The 20,208-nt window shown below is 41.5% G+C and overlaps 1 pseudogene; it reads left to right on the forward strand.

Annotated features, from left to right (window-relative positions):
- Positions 1–799: 799 nt before the first annotated feature.
- On the forward strand, positions 800–18,551 carry LOC139816268 (uncharacterized; annotated as a pseudogene).
- The last annotated feature ends 1,657 nt before the right edge of the window (positions 18,552–20,208 follow it).

A 20,208-nucleotide genomic window follows, 5' to 3' on the forward strand; every position in this document is an offset into this window, starting at 1 on the left:
TCCGAAACTTATTGAAACGTAATGCTGATTAAAAAAAAAGTAAGATAGAAAAACGAAAAGGGGGGGCTTCTGTATGAATGTCTGTCAGATCGGTTCTTGGGCTAGAATCTTAAGCCAGAGCCACAAGAACAAAATGTAAGTCTCAGATCTTAAGACGAGAATGAAACCTAGCAGAGGCTCTTGTACTTTGATGACTAATGTCGATCTTCAACATGGCGTCTTATGTATGAGAATCTCTCAAAGGCGCCGCTCGTTGGACTGGATTCCTCGCCTCGATCTTCCCTCGGCGAATAATAATGATCTCTTTTTCAAAATTTGGCAGAGTTACTTTGACGCCGGAGTGGTGATCATGTCTGGGCCGGATTTCCCCTCGGCACTCGTCTGGGGAGGGGGAGTTGTGACGTGACAAATCGCGTCCGCCACCCAGACGGGCTCGGCCGAGGGGACGGTCGGGGGTGCTTCCTCGCTCGGAGCGGGGAAGGGCAATTTGCATTAATTACTTAGCGTTACTGATATTATTTTAAGGAAATTGCCGGTGGTGACCGTGTCAATATGTAACGGCTTTGAGTCGCCCCGAGGGAGGAATCGGGAGACACAGCCAAGGAAACGATCGAGGGACGTGGCTGTCAGTCGGGTCGCGCCCGGACCTCCCCGCAAGCGCAACGTCAAGGGCCGCCGTACGCGATCCGATCCCGAGCTCGGCCACCGCTGAAGTTGAAAACTGAAGGACCCCAGGGGACGTCCTGACAAAGTACGGCCCTGTGGTCGCCACCCCGAGGGGCTACCGGTGGACGTGGCCATGGCCTGGCCAGCCTGGCCCGCGAAAACCTGGCTCAATCATTGCGGCCCGGACAGCCGGATGAGTCAAAAAGCCCGCGCCGAAGCGGAGGTGGTTCGAGTGGCGCCGCCAAAAGAAGCGGCGCTTGAGAAGCATAGGCGCTGGTGAAAGCGCTAAGATCGGCGATCCGGACACGCTACAGCGCAGGCGCGGGGAACCGGCGCGATCCCGGTGGGCCATCGTCTCACTGTCGTGCCGGACCAAGCGAGGTGAACATCCTTCGATGACCGATCTGGAGGCTCTTCGTGGGACATCGTTTTCTAAGGTCACCACTCTGGCGTCCCCGCGGTGAAGAGGGTTCGCTCGAGGCGCTGGCCCCGGTGATCGAGAGTCAGCTACCTTACTACCTTGAGAAATCTGGTGATACCGGTTACCTCGCGTATTACTGGAGAATGAGCGCCTCTTGTTACTTTGCGCTCTCTCTTGTGTCGGGAAGGCTGGATCGGAAGCTATGCCGAGGCCCCGCCGAGATCGAATCCTCACGTAAGTAGAGACCACGTAAGCCCTGCCCGAGAACACCGTCGCGGCCGACAGTCACTTTGTGCATTTGTTAGCGTGGGTACGGTATTCGTGATAAATAGAGTCGCTATTGAGCAATCTGTGTCGCGGATGAGTTCTGCGTATTCGGTATTGTGTGTACGATATTTGTGATAAATGTTAGGGTCGCTGCAATTTGTGTCGCGGATGTTAGCGTACATGTAAAGTACTTGGGTAAAACCGACGAGTCGTCGGGATTGGCGCGGTGCCGTGGAATCACCGGGTTTCGTCGTGAGCGAGTGATTCGAGAAATTTCGGGATTCGCGTGGCAAGCCGTGGAATCGTCCGCGATTCGGGTTGTTTTGCGTTGGTGGATCGGAGCGAGGACGACCGTCGACCGCTGGATTGGCATAGCGAGACCAACCGCTGAGAGTTTGGTAACGAGAGGCGAGGAAGATCGTCTACCGACGATTCGGCATGACGAGGCCAACCGCCGAGAGTTGGGTAACGCCCGAAAGTCTGAGATTCGGATTCGTGAGTATGCGTGAGTGTAAGTCGTTGCGTGAGATTCGGATTCGGGAGTTTGCGTGAATATGCGTGAGATTCGGATTCGGATTCGGGAGTATGCGTGAGAATAAGTCGTACGTATTATTCGAGATTTGAGTGCTTCGTGATTCGTGTTTGCGCGGAAGGCGGTGCGCCGCACTGACATTCGTCTTTACATCTTTTCCGGTATCTTTCCCGTTTCTGACTCAAACATATTATTCTGTCTTTTTTATTGCTTCAAACACATTATTCTATCTGTCTCATTTCTAATTTTAAATATGTTGACTACATTTCGGTCTCTGATTTCAATTATGTTGACTACATTTCCGTCTCTGATTTCAACTATGTTATTCCTTCGATTACATTTCTATCACTGATCTCAAAGTATATTATTCTATTTCTGTTAAGTTGTCCATTGTGCCAAGCGCAACATCTTCTAAACGTCTGTCCTCTGTTTGTTGGGAAGAATTCGAGTCAGCGATGGGATATTGTTAAACAACATAAGCGTTGTTTTAACTGTCTAAGCGAGAAGCATTCCACACAGGCTTATAAAAGCAAATACTCTGTCACAAAAAACATCATTCGATGTTACGTGTTGACTCGACTTCTTCCTCCGCCCCGTCGGGAGCGACCCCGTCGGGAACAACATCACCAGATTGCTCGTCGCCTCAAACGTCCGACTTGAAAATCGAGGTTACCTCTATGCTCGCCTCTAAAGTAACGCGAGGTCGATCGCAGGTCTTGCTAGCGACAGCCTGGATCACAGTGCGCGTCTCGTCCGGTCGCGATGCGGTCGTTCGAGCTTTGCTCGACCAAGGCTCCAAAATGACGTTTATTTCTGAAAATTTAGCACAACTTTGCACGCAAAGCGCATTCGTATGCCGATCTCAGTCACCGACGCCGACGTCGGCGGTGTTCACGCCGGAAACTTTCGTCACGCGACACAGGTATTTATCTCTCCGCGTAAAAATCTCGCTCCGTCGTTCACAACTACCGCGCTCATTTTAGAAAAATTAACGGCTTATACGCCGAAGCGACAAACGGATATTTCGTCGCTCTCTCATTTAACAGATTTGTTGTGGGCTGATCCGGATCCGACAAGCCCCGATCCTATTCAAATTATCATTGGAGCCGACTTGTATAACGACCTTATTCTCGACGGCGTTTGCAAAAGAGGTATCGGGGAATCTATCGCCCAGAACTCTGTTCTCGGATGAGTCATATCAGGACCCCTCAGGTCTGACGCAACTGACGCTCACTCCTCGACGATGCATTCCGTTCAATCCCCTCTCGCTCGCATTTCAATGCATCATACTTTCTGCTCGCCTTCCCTGGAGGAAGAAATTCGTCGTTTTTGGGAGATCGAGGAGCTTCCACGACAGTCGATTCTTACACCGCAAGAAAAACAATGTAAAGAGCATTTTTGCTCGACTCATTCGCGTGATTCCGACGGACGATACATCGTGCGTCTCCCCTTTAAAAAGGATCCTCCTATCGAGATCGGTACGTCCAGATTCCATGCCGAAAAAATGTTGAATACGTCCATACATCGATTTCAAAATAACCCGTCGTTGGCCAACGAATATAAGGAATTTTTGTCGGAATAGGAACGTCTTGGGCACATGCGAAAAGCGGAGCCGCAAGATGAGAGTGGACAACAAGTTTATCTTCCGCATCACGGCGTGATACGGGAAAGTAGTACGACCACGCGTCGTGTTTAACGCTTCGAGCCCTACTTCCAATGGAACATCGTTAAACGGACATTTGCACGCGGTTTCGAAGTTGCAAACCAAAATTACGGCCGTGATATTGTAATGGCGCAAACATCGATACGTTTAATACTGCCGACATCGCTAAGATGTACAGACAGATTCGACTCGATCCTTGCGATACAAATTACTAGCGAATTCTCTGGAGACCGTCTCTTCTCGCAGCGATAATCGTCTACATATTGCTAACGATTACTTATGGAATGATGTGCCCGCCGTTTCTTTTAGCGTTTTGCAACAATTAGTTCGAGACAAAGGTCACCGATTTCCGCTCGCGGTAGTTATTTTGCGTGATAATATTTACATCGACGATGTGCTTTTCGGCGCGGACGACCTGACTCTCATACGGCAAGCACGTGATCAGCTGATCGCTCTCTTGAAACTCGGTGGATTTGATTTCAAAAAGTGGGCCAGTAATTCGCCCGCGTTTCTATCTGATATTGATCCCGCGGATCACGGTTTGGCGTGTAGCAAGCAGCTCGCTCAAGATGAGCAACTCAAAATCTTAGAAATTGGATAGAATCCGGCAACCGACATTTTCGAATTTCGAATATCGCTCGTTGACACCATCCCGGAGAGCAAGCGCTCTATTCTTTCAACGATCGCAAAATTCTACGATCCGTTAGGCTGGGTCACTCCGGTGACAATCACAGCAAAAATCTTCATGCAAAATCTCTGGCGAGAGACGCTCAATTGGGACGACAACATTTCTGCGAATCTTCTCAACCGGTGGAGGGAAATGTACTCTCGACTCTCGCATATTAATCGATTGCAAATCCCGCGGTGGACCGGTCTCGGGACGGACACATGCTACGCGGAAGTGCACGGGTTCGCGGACGCGTCGAACGCCGCATAGTGTACTGCCGCTGCGGTAGTGTACTTCAAGGTCGTTTTTTCCAACGGTCAAGTAACTATTACTCTCCTCACCGACAAATCAAAAGTCGCGCCTCTGAAGCCGCTTAACGTTCCCCGCTTGGAATTATCCGCGGCGCTTCTTCTCGCCCGACTCGTGGAATTCGTACGCGAATCGATCGGCTGCGCCAATCTTCCGGAGTATTGCAGTAAACATCTCTCTTTCTCTCTCACTCCCTTTAAAAGAAAAAAAACAGAACGCGTAGCTCCCGAGTCGCAGGAAATTAGAGCAGAAATATTGAAACTTTAGCATAAATATTGAATATATAAAGAAACATAAAAAAAGAGCCAGCAGCGAGACTCGAATCAGCGATCTCACGCTTATGAAGCTGGCGCGCTACGCCACGCTTTCGGTTGGAGACTCGTAAACTGTGAAACTACTAGTGATGCACGCAAATATTCAAATCGCTTTTTCTCGAAGACGCTTGAGAAGTGCGTCCTACGGCTTGGTCCATAAGAGTTTTTTTTTAAGCACTGCACGTACGTAAAATTTTAGCCAAATCGGGAATGTAAACGTCGTGCCCTCCCCTTGTGATACATATTTTGCTATTACAGGAAAGGCCTCATCATCACTCTGTGTCACTCGTTGGAACTCAGCCTTTAATTGCTTAAATGACCTTATTGCAGTCAAACAATTTCTTGGTAGTGTTTGCGATGCATTTGACCTGCCAAAATTCAAGGACACTGACTTGGAATTCTTAGCAGAATACATTGAATGAGTCAAACCAATCGCAGAAGCTTTAGATAAGCTACAAAGCAAAAAAAATTGTTTTTATGGTGAACTTTTACCAGTTCTGTTGCAAACGCAAAAGAAGTTGCAAAAGCTACAACTCGGGCATTTAAGGTAGCTCGAGCGTTGTCGTGAGTCAAAATAGAGCACTCGAAAAATTTTTTTTATTAATGTATTAAAAAATGTATATTTGGTATCACCTTGTTCCGTGCAACTTTTAGTCTCCAGAAATGTATAATAACACCATGTAATTAATCCCAGATACAGGTAATTAATTAAAAACGAAGTGTCTTACACAGGGGTACCAACTTCACATTTGTCAAAACGACTGTAACAAAAATCTAAAAAATTGGGTGCAATATAGTCGTAAATTTCTCAACTATCATAATAATGATAAAAAATGACTTTCTGGAAGTTTTGGGTCATTAATTCTGATTATTTTGACATTGCAGGCGCCGACAGCGAGGTTAGGTGCGGTCCGCGCTGTTGCCAGCTGACTGACTGCGTTCAGAAACGTCACTCGAGCGCACACGAGCACACTCCTCTCTTCTTCTATCTCAGCAAGTTAGAAGGAGAAGGGAGCACACCCGAGTGACGCTTCCGATGACGCAGCCTAGCCAGAGCTTCTCTGTTAGCTACATTTTGTTTGCTTTAATATTGAATATCTTTTTATTGCAATGGTAAACTAACGTTTTTTTTTTTTAAATCATTCGTAATAGTTTAATTGATAAGATCTTCTGTTTTCCAAACCTCAATTTCTTTTTAAAATACTCGTAAAATCTCATGAATTACAATTGTGCACGTCGTTTACATATAAAACTAATGTAAAACTGGACCAACTTTGAATGCTTATATTTCCGTAATTACGTGGTAAAAAATTGTGAATTAATTCCTGATCACGTGTAATGCCCTATAGAATAACATAGTTTAATGTTATTGATTAAAAATCTTAGTTTTCGCTGATGCTCGAGCTACCTTAAAATATTGCGCAAAATTAGTAGTCGTGCTGTTAGAGGGCTTAAGGTATTCCTTTCACGGAGGTATTTTGTAGGCGCTTGCAGGGCCTCAGCAAACTCTTGTATATTGCATTAAACTTATATAAAATCAAGTTATAATTGATTATTATGTTTAATTATAAGAAAAAAGTAAAAATATTATGTGTATTTAGAAATTTTTCATTTTTCGGTAAATTTTACTGTCAGAACGATATGGCAACGCTGCGCTTTTCAGGGCGCCGATTGTAAAATGTGAAGTTGATAACAAAAGTGTCAATGTAAGTGTCAATTTCATTAATAAAAAAATATTGTGACATTTTCTTTTTATCAAAGAGAGATTTTATAATAACAATGAGTGATAAGAAACATAAAGTGAGGAGTAATGTGGGCAAAAATAAGGGACAATTTGTGAAAATAAAAGTGAAGCAGCGCACTCAAAATATGATCAATTCTATAAAGAAAAGATTCAATAAGGTAAGGTTACAGAAACGGTAATATTATTAATTAAATAACTGGAAGAACAAGATAATTGGCATTGTAACTGTAATTTATATTTTGGTAAAGGAGTCCGATTTTGCAAATTATCCAGTTTTTAATGGACGTCGACTTGTAGAAATTAAAATGCTTGCAGCTGAACTGTGGTGTACTGCTTGTGACATACCTTTATTATTAAGAAATATTAAATCAGAACAATTATTTGGTCTTGCAAGTATTTTCCAAATTTAATGCAAAATATGTGACAAAATTTATTTTGTTCACACTAATTATTACAGACTTACGGCGCCACGACTGTTCGACGTTAACTGCAAATTAGCTATTGGTAAAAATAAATAATACATTTTTTATTGAAAAAGGAAGGTAGAAAAAAGCCTGTATTTTTCGTTTTAGCACTCTTTGATGCCGGAATTGGCGAAGCTCAAATAAATACAATTTTGTCAGCAATTAATGTACATACCAACAGTCACGTGGGCTCTATTAAAAAGATATGAGCATATCATAGGCCCAGCTATTGAGGCTGTGGCACTTGAAAGTTGCCAAGAAAGTGTTCGCGAAAAGATCGCATTAACAAAAGTTCACAATAATTTGAAAGCAGAGTAAAATTTAAATACAAATTACATTTTATTTATTTTCACTGCAAAAAATTTACAACTTTTTAAATATAAATATTATGATTATTATTATATAATTTTTTTATTAATAAGTTTAAGGATATTTAATTTTATAGTCAAATGACGAGTAGAGAAAAAATAAATTTAGATTTCAACGAAGAATTACAACATAATAATTTAACCGCATGTAATGACAATGTCGAGTCGGTAGAGTTAAAAGCTTCATTCGATGCTGGATGGCAACGGAGAGGGACTGGCCACGCATATAATAGTTTATCTGGTTCGCATAGTTATCTAGTAATTTTATTTTTGTACATGCAATTTTTTTGTATATATAAAAATTTTTCTTTTTTTCTTATCTGATAGGCCACAGTTCTCTAATTGGTTATTGTTGAGAATTGAATCTAATTCCTAAGGGATTTTTGTTACTGTGTTCCTAAAACCATCAGGCCGGATGGCCGGTCTTTAATTTTACTGATCTATGATTGTACAGCGCCTGGTTCTCGCGTGAGCGCGCGCGTCTCTCTCTCTCTTTGTTTAGTTGAGTCGATCTCTCTGCCACGTTTTGTTACGAATATAATAAACGTCATTTATCAGTAGCTACTGTCGAAACTATTTACGCTGGTTATTCGCCGCCCTTATACCGTAGAAAAGAGATACTGACGGGTAGTTGGTTGAGCGTTTCTACATTTGTGGTGACCCCGACGTGATCTGTGGCGATTAACTGTTCAGCGGTTGGGTTAAGCCGTGTGAAGTCTCAAAGTTTCGTTACGACGATTGACGAAGAAGTCGAGATGGATGCAGCAAAAGCGGCTCGAAAGTCTGCCCGTCGGTTATTTACTAGGACTGCGAATGATATTGACGATCTGTTGTCGGCAGAGGAACCGGACTGTGGTGAATTACAAGATTCTTTGACCCGACTGGAACAGTTGTTGGAAGAAATTCGTGGTTATGATTTGACTGTTAAGCAGCATATCTTGGAAACAGTCCCGATTGACGAGGCAGCACTGGATACAGAGCAGACTGGAATTGATAATTACGAGAAACGATATATCAAGACTCGAAGGAGAGTGCATAACATAACCAATGATGGAGAGAGTTCGAAAACGTCCGTAAATTCCGTAATGGATAACTGGTCGAATGCGAATTTAGAGTTGAGAAGAATGAAGACATACAAGCTCCCGAAGTATGAACCGCGCAAATTCAATGGAGATGTGAAGGGAATGGCTTCTTTTCTGGTCTCAGTTTAAGAAAATCCACGAAGACGAAGACTTAGATAATGCGGACAAGTTTCAGTACCTCGTGCAATGTATGGTCGAGAGAACGAAAGCGGCGGATCTCGTGGCAACCTTCCCTCAATCTGGTGAGAACTACGATAAAGCAGCAAAGGCCCTTCAGGAGCGATTTGGTAACGAAAAAGTACTCAAGCAAGTATATATCCGTGAACTAGTAAAAATGGTTATGGCTAATGGAAGTAATCAAAGTGTGAGTCTTTCCAGTATGTTTGATAAGCTCTCGGCACATTTACAAGCACTCGAGACACTGGGAGTCAATAGCGACCAAATGTCGACGTTTCTGTATCCGATCGTCGAGTCAACATTACCGGAAGAAGTGTTGACAGCATGGCAAAGGAGTCCAAACTGGGGCAAGGATGGATCGGCAATGAATCCCCCCCAAACCGATTTACAGTTATTGATCGATTTTCTAAAATTAGAGGTCCAGTGTGAGGATCAACGTAAACTAGTACGGACGGGATTTCAAACGCAGAAGAAACCACAAAAGAAGCTAACCAAGAATGTCGCGTTTCAAGAGGAAGATGGCCCTACAGCTTCCGGACTGTTTGCTGGTTCGACGAATAAATGTCTCTTCTGTGACAAGCCTCATGAAAGCCAACTTTGTGCGAAGGCAGCTTCCATGAATCTGGAGAACCGGAAAAAGGTCGTGACAGAGAAAAAAGCGTGCTATGTTTGTTTGAAGACCGGCCACGGGTCACGAAGTTGCAGAGCTGTTATAAAATGTGTCTTCTGTCAAAGGAAGCATTGTGTGTTGCTGTGCCCAGAAGTAGAGAAGACTCGATCGCTACCCGAATCTACCCCGGAGCAGACGCCTACTCAAACCACGCCTGCGATGTCTAATCTGCAGTGTTCCGGAGATGTTATATTACAGACGGTGTACGTGAATTTGGAAAACAATGGCATGCGTCGGAGAGTTCGACTTGTATTTGATGGCGGTTGTCACAGATCTTACTTGCTTAAGAGCACTGCAATCAAACTTGGCTTGAAAACAGTCGGAACCTTGAACATGTGTCACATTCTATTTGGATGTCCCCGTGAGGTCAGGCAACACCAAGTGTACCGAGTCAGTATTGAAAGCCTGGATGGTTCCGTTCAGACAACGTTGACGTTATTAGACCAAGAAAAAATCTGCGGATTGTTACCAAGGGCTAACAAGCACAGAGTGATTGAGGACCTCAGGGACAAGAAGATATTCGTAAATGACATTGGAGAAGGTTCACCCGAGATCGAAGTCTTGATTGGAGCCGACAACTTCGCGTCGTTGTTGACAAGGAGAAAAGTAAACTTGAGATGTGGTCTGATTGCGCTCGAGACGGCGTATGGATGGACACTGACAGGAAAGTTAGAGGAGTATGAGTCCAACAGTGCGTCGCTAATGGTGTATACTTCCATGATGGCGGAGAGTGACATAACTAATTTGTGGGATTTGGAGCTTATAGGCATTCGAGAACCAGATCTTCACAAACCACAAGCAGAAAGAGATGCGGAAGTACGGCAACACTTTTTGGGGACCGTCAATAGAATTCCAGATGGAAGATACTGTGTTAGGCTGCCTTGGATTGATGAGTCGAAGCAGATGCCGGACAATTTTAAAGTTGCGAAGAAGAGGCTTGATGGTACCTGGAGAAAGTTACAGTCAATGAGTATGGTGGAGCAGTATGACAGGATATTCCAATATTGGATTTTGGAGGGAATTGTTGAAGTGGTGCCAGATGAAGAACGAAACAATCGCGGGCATTATCTGCCCCATCGACCAGTAGTAAAGCTTGAAAGTCTGACAACTCCAATCCGTCCTGTATTTGACGTCTCTTGCAAAGATGGGCGTGCACCGTCGTTAAACGAGTGCTTAGCTAAAGGGCCCAATTTGACTGAGCTCCTACCGACTGTATTGAATCGATTTCATTGTGGTGATATTGGTGTCTCAGCTGACATACGAAAGGCGTTTCTGATGATCGAGGTGGCTACTGAGGACCGAGACTCCCTTCGGTTTCTATGGTGGGAGGGAGGATGTGAAGGCCATTTGATAATACTGCGACACACACGGGTTGTATTTGGCGTCAATTGTAGTTTTTTTTTGCTTGCAACCGTAATCCAATTTCATCTGTCTAGGGTGGGTCCTGAAGACCGAAAGGTAGCAGAGAAGTTATTAAAGTCTATGTATGTAGACAACGCCTTGACAGCTGTCAACTCAGTGGAAGAGTTGAGGCGCTTCAAAGACGACGCCACCCGCTTAATGGCTGAGGCAAAGATGGAACTACGACAATGGGCCTGGTCTGCCGGGGATTTAACCGGTGAAGAAATTCTGGTGACAGGGACAAACGACGTGGATCTGTCCAGCGAGTCTTATAAAAGAGAAAGAGCTCATCTGACTCCAGTGCTCGGCATGATGTGGGATCGAAGAGAAGATGAGATGTGGTTGGAGTGGAAGAATCAGGAATCTCTTGCGGTTGTCTCCAAGCGTACAATTTTGTCGGTGGTCAGTCGAGTCTATGATCCAATCGGGGTTTTGTGTCCTGTCTTTCTGAAGCCTAAGAAGATGCTGTAACGAGCGTGGTTGGCAAAGAGATCTTGGGATGAAGCTTTGGAAGAGGAATTAATTTCCGAGTTTAAGACCTGGTACGAGGAGTTATCTTACCTCTCAGCTATTCGCATCCCTCGGAACGTTACCGGAGGCAATATCGATCGTGAAAGCTGGCAGTTACATGTATTTTCTGATGCTAGTCAGGATGCTTATGCAGCGGTCGTTTATCTGCGAACCCAGGGGATTGATGGTGTTTTAGTGCAGCTGATTCAAGCCAAAGCTAGAGTAGCTCCGATCATAAAGGTCTGTATTCATCGTTTGGAATTATTTGGGTGTGTCATCGCGGTCAGACAGGCTACAAACGTGAAGATATCTTTGGAACTCGAAGAAGTACCGACGTTTTACTGGACTGATTCTGCAACAGCCCTAGCGTAGATTCGTCGTAACGACCAGTGGGGTACGCTGGTCGGCAATCGAGTGAAGAAGATTCTGTCCTGCTCTAATGTTGAAAACTGGCGCTATGTTCCTGGGAATCTTAATCCGGCAGATCTGCCGTCACGGGGCTGTACGGCGAAACAGCTCAGGGTTTCTAGATGGTGGATGGGCCCAGCTTGGTTGAGAAATGGACCGCAGGATTGGCAGTTCGTAGAAGAGAAGCCTAATGAAGAAGTGGTGGCTTCGGAGAAAAAGAAAGCTACGTCTGCATCGATGTTCAACGTTCCTAAAGAGCCTATGTTCGGAGTAAGGTTGAGTACCTTTGAGAAAAATGTCCGAGCCTTAGCTTATATCCTGCGGATTGCGGCTTGGTGCAAAGCACCAAAGAACTCCAGGCTTCGCTTAAGTGACGAACTGACGACCGAGGAGCTCAAGAAAGCGGAGCTAAGATTAATGTGGTTAGTTCAACAGGAATCGTTTGAAACGGTGGGAGCGAGTTTTCATGGTCTGGAGATATTACTTGGGGAAGATAAACTGATACGAGTCAAGACTAAGCTGGTTCATCGCGACGATTCGGTGGGCCTCCGTTTTCTAATCCTGCTACCTGGAAGTCATCCAATAGTGAGCTGCTTAATACGTTCTATCCATCTTCGGTTTTGTCATGCGGGAGTGCAGTTTGTTTTGAACAAGCTACGAGAACAATTCTGGATATTACGCGGCCGTCGTGAAGCCAAAAGGATAATCGCCTCTTGTACCGTTTGTCGCAGATTCAAGCAAAAGAGAGCTGAAGCTGTTCCTGGCACACTGCCCAGGGATCGTGTTAAGAATGCCATGGCGTTTGAAACTACTGGAGTTAATCTTTGCGGACCTCTGTACCTGAAATCGGGAGAAAAAGTTTGGATAGTTTTGTTCACCTGTGCTGTATACAGGTGTGTGCATCTGGAGTTGGTTACTTCGCTTTCGACTGAAGCCTTTCTATTGGCTCTGCGGCGTTTCATCGGACGGCGTGGACGACCATCAACTATATGGAGCGACCAAGGCACTAATTTTGTCGGTGCAAACAACTTATTTGACTCCTTGGATTGGAAACAAATTGAGCGTGACACTGCTATACAACGTATTGCTTGGAGGTTCAATCCAGCTTCGGCACCTTGGTGAGGCGGATTTTGGGAACGCCTCATTCGATCTATTAAGGATCTACTGAAACGGATCTTGGGCAGAGCTCGTCTGTCTTACACGGAATTAATGACCTGTGTGATCGATGTAGAAGCGGTTATTAATCAGAGGCCGTTGACTTGCATTACCGAAGATAGTGAGGATCTGATTCCTCTCACGCCGGCGATGTTTCTTTGCGAGATTTCGGAAATGTTCGTCTCGGATCTCGACCAATTGGAGAAAAGCGGACTTCGTGGACGGTATCGGCATCTGGCCCGTGTCCGTGAGATGTTAAAGGAGAGATTTCGAAAGGAATATCTGGTGGAACTTGTTCATCGTGGGAAACTGCCGACATCACGTCCAGTTAAACCAGGAGACGTTGTACTAATTGGGTCGGACAATCGTAAACGTTTGGAGTGGCCGCTAGATAGAGTTTTGAAGCTGTTACCCGGAAGAGATGGAATACCGCGACTAGCCCAATTGAAGCTCAACTCTGGAGAGCTGATTCGACCTATCCAGCGCTTATATTTGTTGGAGGCTGATCCTGTAGTATTAGAGGGAGACGATCTTGCACCTACAGTCAAACCCGAAGAAACAGCAGAGGTGATCAGGAGCGACCGGAAGAAAGACGCAGTTGAGGTGATCACACACAAGGGCAACCGGAAGAGAGAAACAGCTGAGGTGATCAGGGACAACCGGAAGAAAGAGTCTGCTGGAATAACGCAAACTGGACGTCAAATACGGAAACCTCTTGAAAGCGAAAATCGACAATCGTTTGTTAGGGTTCTAATATTGACTTTATATTATTTCCGTGTTTGTGTTTGTTTACGTTTAGTTATTCTTTTGCTTCCTCAAAAGAGGTGGGAGGATGTTGAGAATTGAATCTAATTCCTAGGGGATTTTTGTTACTGTGTTCCTAAAACCATCAGGCCGGATGGCCGTTCTTTAATTTTACTGATCTATGATTGTACAGCTCCTGGTTCTCGCGTGAGCGCGCGCGTCTCTCTCTCTCTTTGTTTAGTCGAGTCGATCTCTCTGCCACGTTTTGTTACGAATATAATAAACGTCTTTTATCAGTAGCTACTGTCGAAATTATTTACGCTGGTTATTCGCCGCCCTTATACCGTAGAAAAAAGATACTGACGGGTAGTTGGTTGAGCGTTTCTACAGTTATAATACTGGAAAGATTTTGTCGTTTGCCACGCGAAGCAAACGGTGTTCAAAATGTGAACATGGCCGAAAACTAGAAGATCACGATTGTAGAAAAAATTTTGTGGGATCCGCCAAGGCAATGGAAAGTAATATGGCAATTGAACTCATCAATCATAATCCTATTCTCCAAGAACAGAACGCCAAAATTTCTGTATTAATCGGTGACGATGATTGCAGCACTATTTCTGCAGTACGCAGGGAATCTGCGACTAAAATAAAAAAATGGTCCGATTTAAACCATGCAAAGAAAGGATTGACTAGTGCATTATATGCGATACATCTACCGTTAAAATTAATACAATACTTTGGTAAATGTTTTTCTTTTGCACTAATACAAAATCGAGATGACGCACAAAAAGTAAACAAGGCATTACTAAATATTGTTCCTCATGCCTATGGAAAACACGATGAATGTGAAGAGTGGTGTCGACATCGAAACACCGAAGAAAAAATACTTTACAGAAGTTTACCAAATGGAGAACATTTATCAGATCCCGATCTACGTGTTTCATTGACGCAAATATTTTCACGATTCGCCAACAATGCTGACAAATTAGCGCCTTGTGCATCCAGTCAAGGAAATAAATCATTTAATAATATTGTCGCCAGTAAGCATCCTAAGAATCGTCACTATGCTGCATCAGAATCATTGCACTGGCGGGTAGCTACAGCCGTCTGCCAAAAAAACCTTGGATCTCAATATATTTTAAAAGTTAATGAAAAAGCTTTGCTTTCACCCGGTCACAAAACTAAAAAATTCCGTACGGCAAAAGATCTGATTCACGAGCGCAAATTGAAACAGCTCAAGACTATCGAAATAAAGCGAAGAAGGCTTTTTGCAAAACAACGTCGATGTAGTAAAGCTAGTGCTACAGAAAACCGAGAAGGTATCACGTAAATTGTATCAATCAAATTGTGGTTTTAATATTATCTCATTTTCAGAAATACTCGGTAATTCATTGTTTTCTTTTATTATTTAAAATAATTTTACTATTTTCTTTTAATGTTAGTAAATAACTCTGTTAAAAATATACATAATATTTTTATAGATGAAAAAAAATCATCCATTGATTTCAATAATTGCAATGTGATACTTTTTGACATCGAAACTACTGGACTGTCTACATTATCAGAAATTGTTCAGGTTGTGGCAAAAAGCAAGTCTTAGCTAGGTTGAATTTGAAATTACAGTTTTTGCTACGTTTTAGATTGCTGCTTGCTCTGGTGATAATAATATCTTCAATGCATATATTGTTCCGTCAAAAGGTATATCCCATCAGGCATCTATAGTAACTGGATTGCGAGTGACAAATGGTGAATGTTTTTGCATGAAAATCGCCTTGACACTCTCCCCCCTGACATGGCTTTTTCAAAATTTCTTGATTATTTACGTTTACAAAAAAGCAATATAATTCTGGTTGCACATAACGGATTCAGGTATACTTTAACTATTAATATTTTAACTTATTAATATAAATACAATGTAATCGTGTTTCTAACAGATTTGATGCTCCAATAATTATTCGGCATATGAAGAAATTTAGTCTTTTCGAAGAATTTTAAGAGATTGTAAAAGGATTTCCTGATACTCTTAAAATATTTCGAGAAAACCTTTCAGCTCGGAAAAAAGAAAAAAAAGTTTAATCAAGAATCACTTGCTTATGATTTACTTGGTGCTGATTCAGTTAATGAAATGCAAATGCACAATGCTGTATCTGATGTCTTAATATTGATTAAACTTCTAGTTAAGATCAAAATAAAAACAGACACGATAAAAAGCCATGCGAGGAGTGTTGCTGACATACTGCGAGTACAAATGCAAGCAGCCGAAGTTGCCATCAATAAAGCCTCTTTAGAATCGTTAAACGGAATTTCGTCGAGCATGAAAATGAAAATTGCCAAAGATAGGATTAATTTAAAAATACTGAAAGAGGCCTACGTGCAAGGTGGTGACGAAGGAGTACGGTTGTTGCATGGAGAAGATGTACGGGGCAAACCTCGAGTAACAAAAAACATAAAAATTTTGAAATCTATTACGCACCAATTTGCAATGTAACAAATATGTACAATATGTATATGCTCAATAATAATATATGCAGAAAATATAAACTATAATCTGTTATGTAAAATAAATTATTTATGCGTATCTATGTTTTACCTAACTGTTAATTTTTTTTAAATTAAAATTTTAATTTATATTTTTATATTTATATATTTATCTTTATCTTTATATTTATATTTTTATATTTATATTTTTGTTCATATTTATATATTTTATTTATATTTTTTATGCGATATATATTTTTGGATTATTTTTCTTTTTTAAAACATAATAAATAGTTGATAAAAAATAAACCGTACGTAATGAACTGAAGTGTGACATGAGCGCACAGCTTGCGGCGTTGCCAAATCATTCCTTGAAAGTCGCCATTAAAAATATTCATCTATAAATCACATTTCAAGTCAACTTTTAACATAAATATTTTGTTTTGTTTATATATTCGGTGACTTTGTATTTTTATCGGCACTATCGAAAGTATAGAGTTTAGCGAATATGTAGCGCAGTTAATATTTAATATCTTATATTATTTGATAAACAAATTATTACATTGAAATGTGGAAAATAGACTTTTCCGATAACGTCACATATAAAATATCGAATTTTCAAAGTCATAATTCTTCTTTATATGTTCGGTAATGTGGTTTAATTTTTTTTCTGGCGTAAAGATATGCATTTTAACTTTCTCGTACAAAAAAATTAGTTAATTCTTAAAACTTTGGTGTCATGAAAGGAATACCTTAAACAAAAGATTCAATAATTACTTTGACTTTTCGTATCAGGTAAACGGTGCTATTTTAGCAACAGTTAGCCATCCATTCTTTAAGCTACGTTGGGTACCAAAAGAAAAAAGAAATTATGTTAAATAATTGCTTGTTAATGAAGCTGAATCTTCACTAATCCGCGTGTCAAAAACTCGAAATGATTTGACGAATGTATCCGAACCCGAAGCCACACGCAGTGAAAGCTATTTTACCTTTGAAAGGGGATTATCTTCGGATAGAAGTGTTGTAAACACCTCCGTAAAAATACGATTAAACCACAATGTCTGCAGTATTTGCAGTGAAGATACATGTTTAGACTCGCTTAATGCATTTCCTACGATAAAAGAAGTTTTTATAAAATATAATACTGCGCTCCTGTCGTCTGCGCCAGTAGAACGCTTATTTTCTTATGGAGGTTTGATTATGCGTTCCAATCGTCGAAGCATGCACGATGATACCTTTGAAAAACAATTGCTGCTAAAATCAAACAGGGGGCTTAATAAATAAATTTATAAAATGTATGAACATACCAAAATAAAGTGCATATATTAGGAAAAACCATTTTGCATTTGAAAACTATTTAAAATACCTATTTACCAATTTACATTTAAAATGGATTCAAAAAACCCATTTTACATTTTGCATTTTAAATACATTTTTTTAAGTATTTTACATTTAACATTTTAACCCTATTTGGTCACACTTTCCGAGAATCCCGTGCCGGTCCACTGGGTAAAATACACCCCCCCAGTGAACACAACGCGACATGTAACGTACAGGTTAGTTGTAATTTCCTACTCAACAATATAAATGCATTATAACACACGTGTTACATTGCATTTATATAACACACGTGTTACATTGCATTTATATTGTTGAGTAGGAAATTATAACTAACCTGTACGTTACATGTTGCATTGTGTTCACTGGGCCCAGCGTGTTTGCACGTGTATAAAAAATTGTAGGTGATCTTAAAAAAAAAAAAATAATATCCTGTTGTAGTTTGTCTTCCTTAAAAACACTGTATAGGTTTGATTTGCAAAAAATTAATTTAACATATGTAAAAAAATTGTTGAAAACAAAAAAGTCGGAAAGTGACTCTTCACAAAAACTCTCTCTAATGTAACTTTTTCAATTTTTAAGATATTTTAATTTTTCAAACGGTTTTTTCATTCTCAGATGACGCACTTTTCACTAATTATTGCAGTTTATGCGGCTGTTCCAAAAAGTATATTGATTTTGAGGTTATAAAAATGCGATATTTGCGGAAAAAAATGCCGAGAGAGAACTAACGGGCCGAAAAATATACCACCGACGGGGATCGATACTTGAAGGTCCCAACTACCTGTAGATGGCGGCATAAGGCCCATTTCCATTGGTTTACTGGGTCGTTTTCAAAGTAAAAAAACGCTGGGGTGTATTTTACCCAGTGTGACCGAATAGGGTTAAATGCAATTTGAAAAGCATTCTACCCAGCTAGGTACTTTTACATTGAGCAGAGAAGATATTGAAGATATTCTCAACACGCTAGGATTGGAGAATGCGAAACCCTCGAGCATTCCCATGAACCCTGAATACCTGAAGCAAGAAAGAGGACAATTACTTGAATGTAATAATGCATATCAAAAGTTAATCGGAGAGTTTTTGTATATTGCAGTACATTCTAGACCGAACATTTCAGCAGTCGTGTGCATATTAGCACAGCACGCAGCATCACCATCAGAAGAAGATTGAATTGAGGCCAAGCGAGTTGCAAAATATCTACAAAAAACAATCGACTTGCAATTGAAGCTGGGATTAAACAAAAATACTCAATCATTGAAGTTGGTGGGATATGCGGACGCGGATTGGACACAAGATAGGCTGAATTGAAAATCAAATAGTGGCTTTATATTTACATTAAACGGAGCTGCAATTTCATGGAGCTGTAGAAGACAGGAGTGTGTGGCACAATCTAGTACTGAAACTGAAATTATTGCTATGTCGGAAGCTTGCAAGGAGATGAGATGAATAAAACAGCTTTTGTCAAATATTAAAATCAACATTCAAAAGCCAACCGTGATGCATGAAGATAATCAAAGCTGTATCAATTTCCTCAGGAATGGAAAGTTTAGTAATAGAACCAACCACATATCGATACTAGATATCTATTTGTCAAGGATCTAGAAAGAAGAGGTGAGGCATTTTTCAAGTACTGTCCAACAGAGTACATGCTAGCGGACCTGTTTACGAAACCTTTGCAAGCAACGAAGTTCAAGCACTTGAGAAGTAGAGTTGGACTGTTGAACGTGACTCTGACAAAGCATTGAGGCTACTATTGTGGGAGTCTGCTATTGAGAGAGGCTGCCGTCGAGGGAGGCTGTTGGATCCTACGACCGTGGTGCGACGGCATCTATCGGAACAGAGAGGAACTAAGTCCTTGGGAACATGCGCATTAGCCTTTCTTCTCCAGCACACGCCCCCTTCTTCTGTTCACTCACTGTCTGCCAGTCGATCTTTTGTTCTGTATAGCAGCACATTTTCATAAATATTTAGTTACAGTTTCAATTATATTCAGATAATATACTTATTGACTTTATTATCTGTGTCAGATTTCTTTATAACAACAATAACCTGTTATAAACACAGTTTGCTTGGCAGGTTTATGTAAATAATTGTACAAAGACTTTTCTAGAACGATTGTATAATTTCAAGAACGCAGGACAGACTTTAACGTACAACGACTTAAAAGCAGAGAGCAAATCAGAGAGAAAGTGCTATCAACATAGAAACTAAAATTATATATAAAACTATATATAAGAAAGGAAAGTTACACTTCCAACGACTGTAAAAAGACATTTTTTCGTCATCTTTTAGTTTTATGTGCTGTCTGGGTAAAGTATCACCACTTCTAATGACCGTTATATCTAAAAAGTTTAATGGGTAAAACTCCACAATTAGGACCTATACGAGAAATCAATTGGGAGGAGGTAAATTTTATGTATTCTTGCCCCTTAAAAATTGTTGATAAAAGTTGGAGGTCGTTTACAAACTTATTACAAAGTTATTAACAAAGAAAGTATAATAAATAGATAGATAATGGATACTTTATTACCCCAAGGGGTCTAAAAGGGCGTTTTATAGGGACGTACCCAACCCTGTACAGTTTCACAACATCTTTTTCAACATCTTTTCCAACATACAACATTGACGTTTTGAAGGGACGTACCCAACCCTGTACATAACTCGTGCTTCCTATCCCGTCCTGGCCATAGCGGCCTCATACATTCTTGTTCCCTCCCTCCCTTTCTCGCCCCTTATCCTTTCCTTCTCCCTCGCTACACCCTTTTCTTCCCCTACTCCTCTATCTCATCCTCCTTTCTCGATGGCGCTGAAGTTGGAACGGAAGTCC

Source organism: Temnothorax longispinosus, chromosome 7, assembly GCF_030848805.1.
Source record: "Temnothorax longispinosus isolate EJ_2023e chromosome 7, Tlon_JGU_v1, whole genome shotgun sequence".
Lineage (NCBI taxonomy): Eukaryota > Metazoa > Arthropoda > Insecta > Hymenoptera > Formicidae > Temnothorax > Temnothorax longispinosus.